The sequence below is a fragment of the Littorina saxatilis genome, linkage group LG4, assembly GCF_037325665.1.
Source record: "Littorina saxatilis isolate snail1 linkage group LG4, US_GU_Lsax_2.0, whole genome shotgun sequence".
Classification (NCBI taxonomy): Eukaryota; Metazoa; Mollusca; class Gastropoda; order Littorinimorpha; family Littorinidae; genus Littorina; species Littorina saxatilis.
Window position 1 is genome coordinate 3,539,102 of NC_090248.1, and position 20,000 is coordinate 3,559,101.

Consider the following 20,000-nt stretch of genomic DNA (forward strand, 5'->3'; position numbering starts at 1 on the left):
TTCCAGTTGAAAGAATATGTACAGAAGAATAAGGGAGATCATTGTGCTTTGTAAATGTTTACTTGGTAGTTTCCCCTGAATCTGTCCTTGCCGGGACGGTTTCTCTCTCCCTCTCTTTTAAGAGGTCTGGTGGCCCACGAAGTGTGAGTAATTTTCATTTCTTTTAATAAAGGATCCGACTCTAGTATGATTTACATTGTTTTTGATGTTGTAATCATTTGTGTGATCGCTCTTGACACACATTTTTTGGTAGAGTAAGATTTGCAGTCTTCCACGTGGTTGTCGAACTATTCCGCCATTTTTTCCTTGTTGTAGATCTGGTTTAGTTTTCTGAATTTGTGATTATGTTCATTTGAGAGTGTTGTTAGTGTTGCTGTAGAAATTATAGTAAAAGTAAGAAGCGTGCCGACTTCGGTCGATGTAGTATTTTGTTGGTTTTAAGTTATGGTAAAAGAAAACGACTCAGAACGAAGGCCCCAGTGCTCCAGTTGTGTGTTTGGATAATTTGATTTTGTGTGTACCCCATTTTCCACCAAGCGTTGGTTTCTCGGTCGCGACTGCGGTGGTTTAGAGGTTGCGATTTTGTGTTTTGATTCTTTTCATATTAGTTTGTATTTTTTCTTATGGTTTCTTTTGTTTACATATGTTTCAGTTTCTTACCTTCACTTCACTTTACTTTACAATAAAGAATCTTGGTAAAACTATCTGGGGCGTGAGCGCAAGAATCCGCGAGCCAGAATACAATCATTGTTTAATTGAGTGTGAATTTACCTAAGGTTGCTATGTAGATTTAGAATCAGTGCTGTTGACATTTGTGTGAGAGCGCATTATCTGCAGACGCTGCTCGCTACACAAGAAAAGCTAATTTACCTTGTAATTGTTATGGTTTTGTCTGTCGATCACCGTGCTTCTGTTCAAACTGAACTCTGTGTTTCGTAAGTTAGATGAAACTGTGCTTGGAGAACTCGACCCGCTGTGCAGTTAAGAGTTGTTTTCACTTCATTTTCAGTCATGCATAGTGTTTCATTGATTCACCTTGTGTCAGTGCAACGTGCCATTTAATTTATTTTATTTTTCTTAGATCATTGTGCATTTTTAGATCAGTGGTGCAGTGTTCGTGGAAGGGAGGTTACTCTAGCTTTACCTCCAATCAGAACAGCGAGGTTCGTTTGCTGTCACTATCACTATCAGTTGATTCTTCGCTTTTGTTCTTTTTTGACTCGACCTGCACCCAAAGTGTAAAGATAAACGCTTTGTTTATTGAATCGCATACCTCAGATACGTATCATGGTTTTGTCCTCTGTGAATGTTGTGTTTTCTTTTGTTAGCCATGTGAGCAATTCAATCCACAGAAACATGTTTGGTGCAGGGTCAAGGGTCGGCAGAACTATAGTTCCTCGGCCAAACCGGAATCGGTACTATGATGTATTTTTTTGAGCCCAAAAATTGAAGCCCAAAAATACAACATATATACCCATACTGAAGTAACAGAGACAAAGAAGGGAGGTCATGGGATATATATATATATATATATACGTTTGTTCATTTCTCTGTTTAACCTATCGTATTTATTTCCAACCATTCATTGAGTTACATGTATATTAGTACCCAGGCGATGGGAATAGGGGTGAACCAACAATAGCACACACACACACGCACCTGAATTACACACATTACGTGAAACACACACACACACACACACACACACACAAACACACACACATATACACACACACACATACGGACGAGGAGCACCTTAGGTACCGTTCATACGCAGACGGATCTGTGTGACTTCTGTACGTACGAAATCCACATTAGGTACCGCTTGGCTATACACAGTGTGTAACCCGTACGGACGAAGGCGTTAAGTACCTGTTTCCTATACACACTGATGGTTGTGTATAGTGTTGTTAACCCGTGATTTGTAAAAATGTAAAAAAAAAATTACAAATCACGAGGCGCGCCCCGTGATTTGTAATTTTTTTTACAAATCACGTTTTTGCGCCCGATATTTTCTTGTCATCTCCAAAGTCAAGGGACAAAAACGAAATCCGTTGACTTTTGGGGTAGCGCGACTGTTAATTTTAACATTTTTGTTCCATTTTTTTTTCATTACTAGGATGTCCCATCGTTGGGAAATTCCGGTCGCTTCCTCCTAGTGGAAAGCTAGCAGTGACAGAGTCGCACTACCCCAAAGTCAAGGGATCTATTAGTCCCGTTTCGCCGTTATCCCAATTCGCCCCCATCCCATTTTGGCGACATTTCTCAGGCCAAGTGTCATTTTACCACCATATCATGTATCATTAGCTCCACATCCCATTTTGGCGCAATCCCGTTTCGCCGTTAGCCCATTTTGCCCCCATCCCATTTTCGCGACATTTTACCGGCAAAGTGTCATTTTACCACCATGTCATGTACCATTAACTCCACATCCCATTTTGGCGCAATCCCGTTTCGCCGTTATCCCATTTTGCCCCCATCCCATTTTTGCGACATTTCACAGGCCAAGTGTTATTTTACCACCGTGTCAGACCACTAGCACCACATTCCATTGTGTCGCCATGCCGTTTTGCCGTCATCCCATTTCGCCGCCATCCCTATTTCGCGACATTTTGGATTGTGGCAAAAATGGAATTTGGCGTAAACGGAATGTCTTCCTAGTTGAATAACGCAGTATAGTAGTATAGTGAGGCTTGGCAAGAAGAATAAATCAAAAATGGGATGGCGGCCAAATGGGATGGTGTTAAAATGGAATGTCGCGCTATTGTTATGACACGGTAGTAAAATGACGCTTGGCTTGTGAAATGTCGCAACAATGGGATGGGGGCTAAATGGAATGCGGTGAAACGGCATGGTGGCCAAATGGGATATGGTGTCAAAATGGAATGACGCTTGGCTTGTGAAATGTCGCGAAAATGGGATGGGGCAAAATATAAGACGGCGGCAAAATGGGATTGCACCAAAATGAGATGTGGAACTCAGCGTAGAGGCTCTAAACAATAAAAAATAATAATAATAAAAGGCATGCATTACTTTGTGGAATGCGATATTTTTACAAATCGCGGTTTTAGGTTCGACGTGATTTGTAAAATGTTTTTACATTTTTACAAATCACGGGTTAACATCTGTCAGTAAAGTGTGATTAGGTGAGAATGGAACTTTAGATCTCTTTCATTTTAATATACAACAAACATAAACATTTTGGTTGGTTTCTTTGGGGTTTAACGTCCTTTTTTTACCACCAATAAAGCTACCCTTTCAAACTTTTTTTTTAAAACATTTCCAGTTCTTTTATCATCAGCACAATCTTTTTTTTTCTTTTTTTAAATTTCCTTTACATGACATAACACAAAACAACAACAACAACAATGAAATAAACAAAGAGAAAACATAAGAAAGTTAAACAAGTTATAGTACAGTACAACGCAATCTCTCTCTATCTCCCTCTCTCTCTCTCTTTCTCTCTCTCTCTCTCTCTCTATCTCTCTCTCTCTCTCTCTCTCTCTCTCTCTCTCTCTCTCTCTCTCTCTCTCTCTCTCGTTTTTTTGTTTTTGTTTAAATTGGAGAAAACCTGTTTCTTTTTTTTTTTTTTTTCTTTTCTTTTTTTGTGTGTGGTTTGCATGGTTGTTTATACAGAACGCAATTGAGGAGCCATACATGGTTAATTTTTTTTTCTCCTTTCTTTTTTTTCTTCTCCTTTTTAATTTTTTTTTTCTTATTCTCGTCCGTCCGCTCCCTCCCACCCCCTCATACATAATATTCACAAACGTCACATATCACTTCACCTCATCTCGACTTATACATTACTCACAATCTTCTAATGTACATTTCATTTTCCAATATACTATTCAAATCGTATCTATCACCATACTTATATTTACTAATACACATTTTTGCAATCAAAATAATGTGATTAAGTACCTTATTATTTTGGCATATATTACTAGGTTGATAACCAAACAAGACATCGTGTTCTAAGAGGTGCACATTGGATCCTGTATTTCTAAAAATATAATGGAAACATTTTCACAAAAGCTCGTCAACTTCTCACATGCCAAAAAAAGTGTTCAACATAATCAATGTGTTTACAAAATGTACATAATTTTGTTTCTCTAATTTTCATTTTATTTAATTATTTTTTTGTGGGATAAATATTATGTAATATTTTCCATTGTAACAATCTCAATCTTTCTTCTTTTGTACATTTGCTTGCTAACAGCCAATAACTGTGATCTAGTTTAACCTGATATTTATGTAACCAAAATGTAGCAGCGCAAGGCTCGCTCGCTTTGGACTGGACTATCAGCATGCGAAACTTTCTCGCGGAGGGGTTAATGATCACAGGGTTCCGTGTGTCAAGGTCATGATTGTGTTCGCCTGCTCGCGGGCTGGCTGTGTTTTTGCGAAGTGCAAGCGCTCGCACAGCAGTCTTCACTGCGCCGTACCAAAATTTTTTAGAGGGACTGTATCCTATCTTTGTGGAATCATATCTCCGTTAACCCAAATATCTTTCACCGTATCTAAGTGCGCTTCTATCCATTTTTTTTAAATATAAGCTTTTATTTTTATAAACCACTTTTATATTGTTCCACAAACATTGATCGCCAAAGCGATCTTCTCTCTCATAAATCAATGCTTTATTATGGATCCATTTTAAGAAAAAGTTCTTTCCAAAAGTTTGATCGAATGCATTCAATACCTTGGAACAGTTTTAGTGGTGTTGTGGCTTTAAAACAAAGTAAATTTCTTCCCAATACCTGATAAAGACTTAATGGAATCGTTGTCCACGGTTCATGTTTTTGTTGTTAAAGTTTTGCTGCCCATGTGAGTAAAATAAAAGTCTGCATATCGTGGACGTTTATCATGTTAATACCACCTTCTTCCACCACATTACACAATACAGTTCGTTTAACTTTTTCAAAGGCTTTTGCATTTGAATACTTCCTTTTCCAGAGAAACCTGAACAAAATAGTATTCAAGAATACTCAATTATCGAGAACTTTAACAGGGGCAAGAAGCGCCTGCATAACGTAAACAAATTGTGAAACTAAGAAGGACTTAATAATACATGCTTTGCCGCATACACTTAAATTTCTTCTTGACCATCTGCAAATGATTTGTTCAACTTTTTCAAGTCTTTTGGACCAATTTTCCATAATTTCAGAGGCCGGGATGTCATTTTTAAAAATAATTCCCATGATTTTAACCTGGGTATTTCATTTAATATCGCAATATTTCTCTTGACAGTTTTTACGCGATCCCAACCACATTGCTTCCGTTTTACTTTTATTTAATTTTAAGCGAGATATATTGGAGAAATCATCAATGATTTTTAAAACCGTTTCCATGGCGTTTTTATCTTGAAGTAAAACAGTTATGTCATCGGCGCACATAGCCAGTTTCAAAATACGCGATGTTTGTTCTGCAAAACCTACATCTGGTAAGGCAAATCCTTTAATATTGGGGTGACTTCGGATTTTGATTGCTTATAATTCTACAGCAAGCACGAAGGCCCAAGGTGAGAGGGGACATCCCTGACGGATTCCGGAATTCACACTTATTTCTTCCGAAATCCAACCCATATAATTTATGCAGCTCGTGGTGTTTGTCATTAAAACTTTAATCCATTTAACAAATGTCGCCAAAACCAATTTTTTTAAAGGACCAGACCACATAGTCTTTTGAGACGGAATCGTAGGCTCGGGCGCAGTCAAGGGCAAGTAATATACCTAGTTGATTTCTTTCATTAGCGTAATTAATGACATCATCAATTAATCTAATCAAGTTACTTGCCTTTCTTCCCTTAATAAATCCTGTCTGATCTTCTGACACGAGGTCAGAAATAACACCAGATAAGCGCTGCGATAAACATTTTGCCAGCATTTTATAATCTGTATTTGTTACAGATTATAGGGTCTCCAATTCTTAAGGCTATCTCTCGGCAAATCTTTACCCTTATGGATCAACGTGATAACTGCTCTTTTCTGAGTATCTGACAACTCACCGACTCTAACATTTAATGCACTTTGAAGGGAATTAACCACCATCAATTTTACTTTTGGCCTAACAAATGTCATGAAACTTGTAGTCAATCCGTCTAAACCTGGTGACGAACCATTTTTTTAATAAAGACAGCGCCCTGCCGATTTCTAACACAGTAAAATCAGTTTCCAAACCATATTTTTGTTCGTCATTTAACTGAGGAATATTTAAATTAAGAACTTTACTTTCAGCATCCTCCTCAACAAAGTTCCCATTTTTATCAAACACGTTATTGTAAAATTTCACTTGCTCCTGTGACATTCCTTTTTGCGTCGTTATCTGAGAGCCATTTTCATGACTTAATCTGTCCATAAATTTTAAATTAGCTTTCACTGTTTCCATATTTAAAAAATATAATATCCCTTCACATGCACAATTCTTTATAGCATATTATAACCAAACACAATAGCAAATAAGCAAACAAACTCAGAACATGGTTTGAAAGGGTAGCTTTACTGGTCTTTTTTGACTCACATGCGAAGCAAAAGTGAGTCTATGTACTCACCCGAGTCGTCCGTCCGTCCGTCCGTCCGTCCGTCCGGACGTCCGGACGTCCGTCCGTCCGGACGTCCGTCCGGAAAACTTTAACGTTGGATATTTCTTGGACACTATTCAGTCTATCAGTACCAAATTTGGCAAGATGGTGTATGATGACAAGGCCCCAAAAAACATACATAGCATCTTGACCTTGCTTCAAGGTCAAGGTCGCAGGGGCCATAAATGTTGCCTAAAAAACAGCTATTTTTCATATTTTTCCCATTTTCTCTGAAGTTTTTGAGATTCAATACCTCACCTATATATGATATATAGGGCAAAGTAAGCCCCATCTTTTGATACCAGTTTGGTTTACCTTGCTTCAAGGTCAAGGTCACAGGAGCTCTTCAAAGTTGGATTGTATACATATTTTGAAGTGACCTTGACCCTGAACTATGGAAGATAACTGTTTCAAACTTAAAAATTATGTGGGGCACATGTTATGCTTTCATCATGAGACACATTTGGTCACATATGATCAAGGTCAAGGTCACTTTGACCCTTATGAAATGTGACCAAAATAAGGTAGTGAACCACTAAAAGTGACCATATCTCATGGTAGAAAGAGCCAATAAGCACCATTGTACTTCCTATGTCTTGAATTAACAGCTTTGTGTTGCATGACCTTGGATGACCTTGACCTTGGGTCAAGGTCACATGTATTTTGGTAGGAAAAATGTGTAAAGCATGTGAGTCGTATGGGCTTTGCCCTTCTTGTTTGAACGATGTAAGGATCACTATATCCCGCCAAACCGTAACACGGTGGCCTAGTGGTAAGGCGTCCGCCCAGTCAGCGGGAGGTCGTGGGTTCGAACCCCGGCCGGGTCATACCTAAGACTTTAAAATTGGCAATCTAGTGGCTGCTCCGCCTGGCGTCTGGCATTATGGGGTTAGTGCTAGGACTGGTTGGTCCGGTGTCAGAATAATGTGACTGGGTGAGACATGAAGCCTGTGCTGCGACTTCTGTCTTGTAATTGTGTGTGGCGCACGTTAAATGTCAAAGCAGCACCGCCCTCGTGGTCGGCTGAGCGTTAAGCAAATAAACAAACAAACAAAATATATCCCGCCAACTAGAGTTATTACGGCTTGTTGATTTTGCCAATACAAAAGTCATTTTTTCTCACTTCATTGAGATGGCCGACTTCCGTAGCATTATGCTTTGATGATGATGTTGAGACCATCCAATCACAGCCCCCGAATTCCCCCACGTGTCCATCAGAATTGTTCCTCTATGATACTCTCCATTTATTGTTACGATAACGGGATTTCCAGGTTGATAGTGTTTAATTCTTTTTTCGCGTCTTGTTTTGCTACCTTATCAACCCAGTCGTCAAATAAGCCACTATGACATTGTATCTAAGAAAACTTAGGCCTAATGTTTCTTCCATGTACAATCAAGCAATGAATAATATTGTTTTTCATATATTATATCAAATCTCTTATATTATTAAAAGCTGCATCAAAAGGTTTGCAACATTGATATCGGGACTACACAAAATAGAATGTTTATATAATGGGTAGTGGTGGATAATGCTGTCTGGATTAAAATATAAAAAGAGGTAAACAGGTGGCGAACTGTATTAAGTTTCACTGACGGTCTAGTCTTCAGTGACAGTGCAAATAACAAATCAGAGGTGATTCTTGCTAAACATCAAGCTTTTATTTATCCGTATGAATTTAGAAATGAAAAACGGATTGACAATTAAGGGTAAAGAGAGAGGGAGGGAGAGAAAGAAGGAGGGGGAGAGAGAGGGAGGGGGGAGAGAGGAACGGGGGGAGAGAGGAAGGGCGAGAGAGAGGGATGCGTGGGGCTAGCGATGGGGGTGGGGGGCCGTGAAGAGGAGCAGCTACTCTTAGAGCGGTTCGACTCGCGCAGTGGCTATACATTACACGGTTCGCCTGCCATCAATTAAAACGTCAAGCAGGTAGCCCGCTGAGAAACCTACTGGAGAGCAAGAGAGACAACTGGACGCTTAACAAGGGTAAACGGAGAAACAGAATCCGTTAGTCGCCTCTTACGACATGCTGGGGAGCATCGGGTAAATTCTTCCCCCTAACCCGCGGGGGGTGATAATAATTAACAAGTGACCATAAGGATCCTAATACTTTCCGTTTGTCATCTCGTGCTGTGGTTGTTGTTTTATTATTTAAAGTCTTCTTCATCGAAATGATAAGACATCTCGGGCTGATTGGTCCTGATATGGCTCAAAAGAGTCGGCTGGACCGAAAGCAAAAATCAAGTAAAGTATCTGGGGCTGATAGAACATATGGACCCTAACGGGTGTAAAGTTCCCTCGCATAGTGAGCATATATTAAAACCCTTCCTGGCCGGATAATATGGTACCTAGGGTCACCAAAGTTTAGAGCTTCTCGGCATCGACTCCTATGAGCATGCTTCCTAATAGTGGTGTCAACAGTTTTATCAGTTTTGGAGAAAAGTGGGTGCAAACGAAAACAAAATCCTGACGGGATTTTTTTTTTTTTAACCTGCTGTATGCAGGTTTGCTACTACAATTATTTTTTGCCTTATTATTATTGTTGTTATTATTATTTTTGTTTGTGTGTGTCGGCTTGGAGCAAACCTTCTTCATAGGTCTTTTCTTTTCTCAGTCAAATGTGTACATTTTTAAATCAAATAAATAAATAAATAAAAATAATCATAACATAAATTTATTCCTAATGTTCAGCTCAGTTTCCAATAATACACCCACATCTAACTTTTTCCCATATTTAAATTTTCCAATGGTCATTTTGGTAATTAAAATACAATAATTCACAAAATAAATATAATCATTTTTCAAACTTTCCCTAAATTAACCCAAAAATACATTTTCTTCATTCAAAATGATGGCAACATGTATTTTCTTATAAACAAAATCTTTACATATTTTTCAACCCTTCATCACCTCTTGGCAACTAAAAAAGAAATGTTCAAGGGTGTCTAATTCATTACAAACTTCACACTTATTCGATGTTCGTAATCCCATTTTGTTTAATAAAATATTGGTTGGATATATTCTATGTAATAATTTCCAGTGCAGCAGACGTAATCTTTCTTCTTTTGTGCTGTTAACAGCTAGTAACCAGTTTCTCTTATCCAAATCTACATTAAGTTTTCGTTTCCAAAAATCACAGGCACTCGGAATCTGGACATCAAGATCAACTAAACATTTTCTAATAAACTTTGCTGTTATATTAACACCATTAACAATGAAATCCTGCAATGTAAAATATTGATATGGTAATGTCTCTGTACGTCTGGATTTAAGTGCTGTGCATAATGCATTGCATTCAAACTATCTGGATGGTTTATAACCCACTTTTTGACATACATCTTCATGCCTGACGGGATAATGTTGGCACTAGGATCATCAAACTACAGAGCAAATCAATATCAATCACCACAAACTGGGGCCTTAATTTCGGAGAAAATAACTGTGTCCTTACTGGAGACATTTGAGTACATGTATACGAAATAGCATTTCCTGACGGGATAATTTTGAGTGACACCAGGGTCATCAATCCGCAGGACATAATTATGAGCGTTTATTCCCATGGACCTCGAGCTCATAGCCAAAGTGAGTTTCAATAGCTTTACCCATTTGGGAGAAATGAGTACATATAATGTTAGTCATATTGAGAACAGACACAAGTCAAACGGGATAATTGCACTATGATCAACAAACTACTTCGTTTGAATGCAAATGTGTTGTTGTTCGTCACCCAGAGGGTGGACGTTTGCGTTTGTTCCGGTCAGTCTATATAATGTCACAAAAGTCACTAAAATATCACTCACGCGAACTGTCAAGACGCAAAATAGATAAGTTGGTAAATTGCTCTCCTAACGTGACAAAACGAAAGTGTCCGAGGCAGGAGATCGAATCCCATTGGCGTCGTTAATTTTAAAAAAAAGCTTACTGGGTTACGCAGGGGTTTGTCGGACCTGTTCTTCTTAGGGGTTGGGGAGTGGGAGGGGGGGTGTTGCGTTGTTGTTGTTGTTTTTTGGGGGAGAAGAACATTGCAGTTATGATAAGGAAACATTCTTTCAATATTTGTCCCGCGTTAATCTGTGTGAAATCGCTTACCGTTGCCAATAATAATTCATATATTAATACAGGTACTGGTAGCCTCAGTCACACGAAATTGCTAATTTCTGTGGTACTGGGCAACTTTCACGTTATTCCTTTTGCATGGGCATAGTGGAGGCCACCTCAATCAGGTGTTTATTTTTATTAAGTGGGTTTATTTGAACATTAAATATTTTTACCTACCGCCGGATGCCCTTAGGCACCCCTGAAACTCGACATGCAGCCGTCCGGGGTAAAAATGCCCGAGAATCCAATAAACACTTTAGACAAAGTAGTATCATGTCAAATCAAGTTCACTCTCTTACCTATCAAGTTATTATCGTTGTTACTTATTTGAATGGCAAACGGAACATCCATTGCCTATGGTTTTTGTAATGTCATAGCTGTATTTTTCCCTGAAACTTTTGCAAATTATTAGTAGGCCAGGACACTCTTGCTTCATCACGTTCTAATCACGTACGTTCGAATCCACGCGGTGTCACTTTTTTTTTTATCCCTTTCCCCTACGCTACATTACTTTTCAGGGAATGTGTGCTGTTCATTGTTATTTTATTTTACTGATACGTTTTTTATAATTTAATTCGTCATCCAGCGGGGACGTTTGCGATTGTTCCATTCCGTAAGTATGTATGTATGTATGTATGTATGTATGTCACAATATAGGAACTGCGATAAATCCTGAACCGCTAAGTATTTTTCAACCACACTTTGTAGGTAGATGTAGACACACGATAGTCTATTGTGTGCAACATTTATATTGGATAGGTCAAAGGTCAAGGTCATTACGGGGCCCAATGGTCAAAATACATAATCAGCCATATCTCCCAAAGTTCTGGGAATATTTCAATGAAACTTTTTTCATTACATACTCTGAGGAAGGGTCTACAAAATAGCAGTAAAAAATACCAAGTCACAGCGAGAAATTTTTTCACAAATTCGAGTTTAAGTTTTTGTTTTTTTTTAAGTTGAAGGGACTAATGTGCTGCGTCTTCATGTTCAATTTCATAAAACATGGTTGGCTGGTTCCAAAGTTATAAGGGTTTTAGTGTTTGATTCTCCAATACATAAACATCCATATCTCCCAAAGTTCTGGGAATATTTCAATGAAACCTTTTTTTTTATTACATACTCTGAGGAAGGGTCTACAAAATAGCAGTTAAAAATTACAAAATCACAGCGAAATGTTTTTCTCCGAAAATCGAGTTGAATTTGTTCTTCTTTTTTCCCCCTTAAGTTGAAGGGACTAATGTGCTGCGTCTTCATGTTTAATTTCATAAACAAAATGGTTGGCTGGTTCCAAAGTTATAAGGGTTTTAACCATCATATTTGTGGTTATCATATGACTGATAGTTATAAGGCTTCGCTGATCCGGGGAGCTAATCTACTCCAATCACCATCGCTTTGAAGCTATGAATACAATAATAAATCAGTCATGATTCAGACAAGATAAGTCGACCATTGCAACACTAATAGCAATTGATCATGGTATGGATTCGCATAGACACTTTAATATCCACACCATCAGTGATTAATAAAAGTCATAAAACATTTGTTACATCCCGTGAAGAGCACGAGTATTGCTAGTGATAATAATAATAAACATTTAGAATCCGAATACTTCCTAATGCAAGGAGCCCTAGTCGTTTACATAAACCGAAGATGGGGAGGTAGAACTTTTCTCTCCCTTCTTCAATACTAGCTTTCTTGGCCAGGGCACGGTAACTTGATACCAACACGAAAAGGAACGGTGGTCAGCATCTGACTTACAGTGCTCGGCGAAGCCACGGCGAAAGGGCTACGGCTGTAACCCAATAACGGCACTGGCTGATTACAAGTTCACGCTGATATCAATGGCCTTGCTGCATCGCTAACTATCCTTCTGAGGCTCGGGCACCCCGCTGCGGCCTCTCCTTTCACCTCTACTTCTGGTGGCCTAATCGGAGGTTCCTCTGCCAGCTACCGATGCTCTGGTTGCTTCGCCTTTACGTGGTATTTGACCTCCTTGACCTCTAATAACATCTAGCCTTGTGTAGAGCGCTTGCAAATTGGGGATTGATCACAAAATCAGGACTATTATAATTTAACACAAGTACTATACACTTATAACTTTTTTCATATTTTTTGTTGCTGTTTAATTTTATTATTATTATTAATATTATAATTAAGTTATCATGACCCACAATCTTGACAATAACTGAAGTAATGACATCAGTGACTATGCCTTGAAGCTCTTGGACAACATTCAAGTGTGTGATATTTATTCTGATATTACTGACAACCATGAAAAATAACTGAAGTAAAACAGCATCCGAGACTATTAGCCCTGACGTATATTTGACAATGTTAAAAAAAAATGTTCTGCTACTATGGGAATAACTGAAGTAATGGCGTGAAGTAATTAATATGTGTTGTTCATAAATGTGTAATATTGTGTTTCACTATGGCTCTCACTGATTGTACACGAGTGTCCATAACTCTACAGTCTCGTGCCCTGTTCCCCACTGACGCTGCTGCTCCATTTAGTGAAACAGTCGTGCCTTGTGAGTTAGATAACCTGCAGCGACCCCCCACCCCCACCCCCACTCCTCCGAAAATAAACAAAGGGACCATAAGGATCATTAAACCGCCCGCTTATTACCCCACCCCTGCAATGAAGTAAAAGAAGACCCCAAAAATAAATACAAAATTAAAAAATAAAAACACCTGCCAAATTAAAGAAGTTTGTAACATGAACTATAAGAGATGATTAAAAGAGGAATGGGTTCAAAGGGATCCCTGCGTCACATTTCACACACAAAAAATAACATGAGATTTTAACCCACGGCAACCTTGGAGACCACAGGCGAACGACATACCAACTACGCCATAACGGGTTACAATTATAGATTGCGCTCACAACTGTTTTTGACGGTCTGCTTTTACGGGCTATGTAAGGATCATTTTGTTTAACTTCAACTAAGAACTTGATTTACAGACACATTTTTAGCGGAAACACCCTGAATTGTTTCAACCGAGTTGAAGGGTCGTCTTCTGAGTATGTACTGCAAACATTTTGATTAAAATATTCAAAGAAGTTTGGGAGATCTATTGATGTTCACGTGTATGTGTGGTTATGGAGTCGTCGAGTCGAAGACTGTGCGGAAACGGTACGCCGATTACACCATGTAACATATACACAACCTATATACTATGGCTGTGTAGCCTAATCACAATTAAATTGGACGTGCACTAACCATACATTTTAATATTTTGAACCGAGTGACACCAAATGCTTTGATGTTCGAGTCTGTACTTTCAAGCAACACAGCATGATTCATCCCATGTGTTTTACACCGTAAGTGTAGCAGAAGTCCCTATACAATCTTCATGTATCATACCATTATATAATCTATGATATATATTAATCATATATGTATAGCTAAGGCTATACACTTATCATTGCTTGCATTAAACCAGACAAATAGAGACAGACAAAGATAGGGACAGACGGCGAGACCGACGCGGAAACAGATAAATACAGACAGACAGGAGGAGAAAGAGAGGGAGAGAGAGGGAGAGATCTAAAGACAGAGACAGACAGCGGTAACAGCATCAAAATACATCATTTAACAACGATATCTAAAAGCATAATACCATTGGTGGTATATGAAGAAAAGTATTGAAAGGAGTGCCTGGCGGGATAATAGTAGGACTACGAATATAAGTTTTAGTTACAATCGTGTGGAGCTATCTTTGAAGGTATACGCAAAGATTCAGCTCATTTGACTCTAAAACATCCGATATCTGAGTACGGACAGTAAAACAGAAGGACTGCGTGACTGTATAGCATTCTGTATATATGCTATTATACTTGTACTGTCTTATACTGTTTAAAACGTTCGCCAGAGACGTTTCTGTTTAATTTTGTTAGCACTTATTTGAGCCTCGTGCTGTTGTGTTTTTTCATCTTGTCCTTTCTATTGTAGTGTTGGATAAATATGTATTTAAACCAAAAGAAGGCGTACTTCTCTTTTTAACTGTCAATAGACACTATACAGTGTTCGATGAAACAACGCATCAGTTCAGGCGCAGTCAAGTCCAGACTCCCTTATCGAAGATATTAGGTACAGAGTTGCTCTTACTCGTTTCCGCGCAGGAGTATCCGAAATCAACGCTCACAAGTTTCTGTACGCACCAAACCAAACGACAAGAAACTGTCCTCTCTGCACAGCTGATAAAGAAGATGAACACCATGTTGTATTTTTATGTCCTTTTTATCAAGACCTTCGAGCAAAGAATTTGACAATCTCGAACTCTGAGACGCTGCAACAACAACTTGTGTATTTCTGTGGCAGTAATGAGGATAATGTGATGAACAGCTTCAGCAGATTTGTGTTCTTCATGTTACAGAAGAGACGAACCCTTATAAATCAGGTTCAGTGACATGTCATCAGGGTCTTAATGTATTTGTTGAATTTTATGCGTGACTATAATTTATAACTGTGCAGATACTATTGCTGTTATTTTAACCACTATTGTAAGGGGCTGTGGCCTTAGACAATTAAAGATTTGTTCTTGTTCTTGTTCTTGTTCTCTCTCTCTCTCTCTCTCTCTCTCTCTCTCTCTCTCTCTCTCTCTCTCTCTCTCTCTCTCTCTCTCTCTCCCATAATTTATTGATAGTGATACTAATAGTATTCCTTCTCCCCTCACGCTCTCTGTATCTCTCACGGTCCCTCTTTCTCCCCCCCCCCTCCTACCTCTCTCTCTTATCTTATAATACATTTCTCTCCTCTATCAATAAATTTAGAATACGATATTATCTCTCTGTGCCTCTCTCTCTTACTGTCAATGCGCGCGCACGCTTATTATGAGATAAGGGAGGTAGAGGTAGGGGGGGGGGGGAGGGAGAGGAAACATGAGCTAGAGACGGAACAAGTGAGGAGAGAGAATACATTAAATATATATTATGTAAGAGAGAGAGCGAGAGATATATATATAAAAGAGAGAGAGAGAGAGAGAGAGAGAGAGAGAGAGAGAGAGAGAGAGAGAGAGAGAGAATAATGTAAAGCGCTTAGAGAACGTCAAGCGCTATATAAATCTCCCATATAAATAAATAAAGGAGTGAGAGAATACTATAAATATATTATGGAAAAGAGAGAGAGAGAGAGAGAAAGAGAGAAGAGAGAAGAGAAAGGAAGAGAGAAGGAGAGGGATAGAGAGAGAAATTCTTACTTTAAATGCATTGATAGAGGAGATAGGGAGAAGAGGAAAAGGGAGAGAGATCGAGATGTTTTTTTGAAATTCATTATGAGATAAAAGAGAGAGAGAGGGGGAAGGGAGGGGAGAGAGAGGGACCGTGAGAGATACAGAGAGAGAATACTATCAATATATTGTAGAGAGAGAGAGAGAGAGAGAGAGAGAGAGAGAGAGAGAGAGAGAGAGAATGAGAGAGAAATTATTACTCTAAATGTATTGATAGAGGAGAGAGGGAGGGAGAGCAGGGAAAGGGAGAGATATGGAGATAGGGAGATAGATAAATGTAATTGTACTCTAAATGTATTATGAGATATGGGAGAGGAAGAGAGGGACCATAAGAGATACAGAGAGAGTGAGGAGAGAGAATACTATAAATATATATAGCTATTCTGATGGACACGTGGGGGAATTCGGGGGCTGTGGTTGGATGGTCTCTTCCGATCATCAAAGCATAATAATACGGAAGTCGGCCATTTTTGCCAATATCCAAAAGCATATTGGCAATAACAAAGACGCATGGTTCCGGTTTACCCATCTGTACCACACGATGTTTCAATCGACAACAGCTAGCATACACTGACAACTTGAAATTCTTCTCGGGAATGTTTTTCAGCTTTACAAATGTCGATAGCATACCCTTTTCTGCTAACTTCCCGATGAAACAGGACTAAACCAATTATCTTCTGTCCCTAAACACCACAAAATGCCCAAAGTCGAAAGATGTAGTACAAACAGGGGAGTAAAACGGAACAGCCGTTTTTGTGTGTGTGTGCGCTCACAGTTGCCGACTGACACAAACTTTCGCATTCGGCTTCCCACACTAAATACCCCACTTCTCCTCTGAAGTATTGATGTACAACCCATGGTACTAACATTCATGCAGTCGTTTATAACTGAGGTTGAAAAATTCGCTTCGTGACGAGACAAGTATATATGCCATTCACCCAAACTGAAAACTTCGATGCCGTCTGCTCGCGTTGTACGGATTAGCTGTTCTCTTCCCGGCCTCCCCTTGTTGCATCCTAGTTCTTCAGTTGTTTCTAGTTTTCCGTTGATGTTGTCTTTTGGTATTCTTCATAAGTAGTCTTCTTCAAAATTAAAAAAAACTCAAACTTCTTTTTGTTGTATACGAATGAACTAATAAAAAGCTGTTTAACAGCTGTGTTGTCAAATCGAGTTTTTTTCCAAAGTCAGTTAGTTATATGAAGTCTTATATCGCGCGCGTATCTCCAGACTCGGACTCAAGGCGCAGGGATCTATTTATGCCGTGTGAGATGGATTTTTTTTTACACAATACATCACGCATTCACATCGACCAGCAGATCGCAGCCATTTCGGCGCATATCCTACTTTTCACGGCCTATTATTCCAAGTCACACGGGTATTTTGGTGGACATTTTTTTTTATCTATGCCTATACAATTTTGCCAGGAAAGACCCTTTTGTCAATCGTGGGATCTTTAACGTGCACACCCCAATGTAGTGTACACGAAGGGACCTCCGTGTTTCGTCTCATCCGAAAGACTAGCACTTGAACCCACCACCTAGGTTAGGAAAGGGGGGAGAAAATTGCTAACGCCCTGACCCAGGGTCGAACTCGCAACCTCTCGCTTCCGAGCGCAATTGCGTTACCACTCGGCCACCCAGTCCAGTGTGGCGCCTGCGCAAAACTGATGCGCATAAGAAACGGCGTCTGCTATCAAAACCTGAGATCAACGCATGGACGCAAAAACTGTCATTTTGTAAGTTTGGAACAACAAATCAAGGTCAGAACAGCTATATAATGGCTATTGTATTTTCAGCGTAGCAATAGGGTCCGATATTTAGACTCGAACAAGTGTAGTGCGACTCGTCTTCGACTCGTCGGCATTATACTTGTCTTGTCAAAATATCGGACCCAAGTGCTACGCTGAAAACACAATAGCTGTTAATGTTATGCGAGAGAGAGAGCGAGAGAGATATAAAAGAAAGAGAGAGGGGGGAGAGAGAGAGCGAAATATAGAGAGAGAAAGAGAGAGAGAGAGAGAGAGAGAGAGAGAGAGAGACGAGAGACAGAGAGAGAGAGAGAGAAAGATGATGATGATGATGGAACTTTATTTTTCAAGGATAGAGGTTTAAGGCGACGCCTTTTCTTACAACCGGTCCTTACTTCTAATACAAATATCTAATAAATGATAAACAAGTAAAGCAACATGACAAATAAACAAAGTAAACGAACGAACCAGCAAACAATCGACAAGTAAGCAAACAAGCAAATAAACATAAACAATAAAATGGCAAAGTAAGCAACATACAAATCGAAAGCGAAACATGCAACATGTTAACACATGTAAAGTGATCGACGGTAAAATTCACACGATACCAACGTTTACACGAATGCTAATAATGATTATATGGTGTAAATGATAATGATGATGATGATGATGATGATGATGATGATGATGATGATGATGATGAAGTGATGATGGAAAATCGCAACATAAATTCCACATAATACATATAATAAAGAACATATTTGTGTAATTCATAAAGCTTTGCCAATTGTTGACAGCTACTTGCACGTGTTAAGACTAGTATAGCCAACTAGGTAGACATAAAATGATTATGCAGAGCTTGTTTAAAACTCTTTAGTGAGGTTAATGATCTTATTACAGACGGAATGGAGTTCCACACCATAGCGCCAGAGAAGGCTTGACTAGTTTTGAACAAATCAATCCTGGGTATTGGTGGTAGAAAATTGATAGACCCGTACCTTTCGGTGACTCTGTGAAATAGGTCCTGAATATAGATGGGCACTTCGCCATGATATACTTTATACATCATTACAGTCTTATTAAACTGTAACTGTTTAACTAGCGGCAGGTAGTTTAGATTCTTTAACTTCAAATCAGCTGATAATTGTGGACCATTTACCATGATTTTAGCTGCCCGACGATGTAGAGAGTTTAATTTTTTCATGTGAATATCAGAGACGCCATCCCAAAGAGTTGATGCGTAATTAATATGGGATAAGATGTGGGCATGATAAAATAGTTTTAGTGTTGCGATATCGACATATTGCTTTAACTTTGATAGCAGAAACAAATTCTTGGATACTTTTTGACAAATATAATGTACATGAGATTGCCATTTTAATTCTTGATCGACTATCACACCCAAAACACGATGTTCCGTTACCTGCTGAACAGGTTGTGATTCCAGAGAAAGATTTAACTTAAGAGGTCGTGACTGGTGTTTTTGTCTTGTTGTAATAATCATGCTTTTTGTCTTTCCTGGGTGCACTATCATACAATTCTGGTTACACCAACTATTGACTTCATTCAGACTAGACTGTAAGGAAATTTCAATTTCTTGAACAGTCCTACAGCTTGTGTGAAGCGTCGAATCATCTGCAAAAAATTCCGTTTTAACTTTGGAATTAGATATATGAAGGGGGAGGTCATTAATGAATACACAAAACAAGATAGGCCCTAAAACTGACCCCTGGGGGACTCCACTCTTTAAACATCCTTTGGGAGATGTTTTACCGTTTATAGAAACATACTGTGTTCTGTTGACAAGATATGATTTAAAGAATGAACACGTTGCGGGATTGTTCACGTACAATGCGAGTTTATGTAAAAGTAATGTGTGATCTACAAGATCAAAAGCTTTCTTAAAATCAAGAAATACAGCCCCTGATATGTCCGAACGATTAATTGCCGATAGCCAGTTATCACATAGTGATGAAAGAGCTGTACTACAGGAATGTTTCGGACGAAACCCAGATTGAAAGTTGTGAAATAATTTGTACCTTTCCATGTAGTTCAGAAGATTCTTCTGGATGTGCTTCTCTAAAGGCTTTGATAAAATAGGAAGCAATGAAATTGGCCTTAAGTTATTAGGGTCAGACACATCTTTATTTTTAGGAAGTGGAACGACCTTTGCCGTTTTAAATGCATCAGGAAAAATATTTTGTTCAATGCAAAGATTATACACATACGTTAGGGATTCCACTATGTACGGTAGGGCTAATTTAAGCAACGACGGGGGGATTTTGTCAGGCCCCATGGATTTATTATTCTGAAGGTTTTCTATAAATTTTCCAACTTCATGTACGGCA

At 38.9% G+C, this 20,000-nt stretch overlaps 1 protein-coding gene across 2 annotated transcripts in view; it reads right to left on the reverse strand.

Annotated features, from left to right (window-relative positions):
* Window positions 1-20,000, reverse strand: part of LOC138965707 (uncharacterized) — a 41,071-nt gene that overhangs the window by 9,513 nt on the left and 11,558 nt on the right. The gene's annotated exons all lie outside the window — the stretch shown is intronic.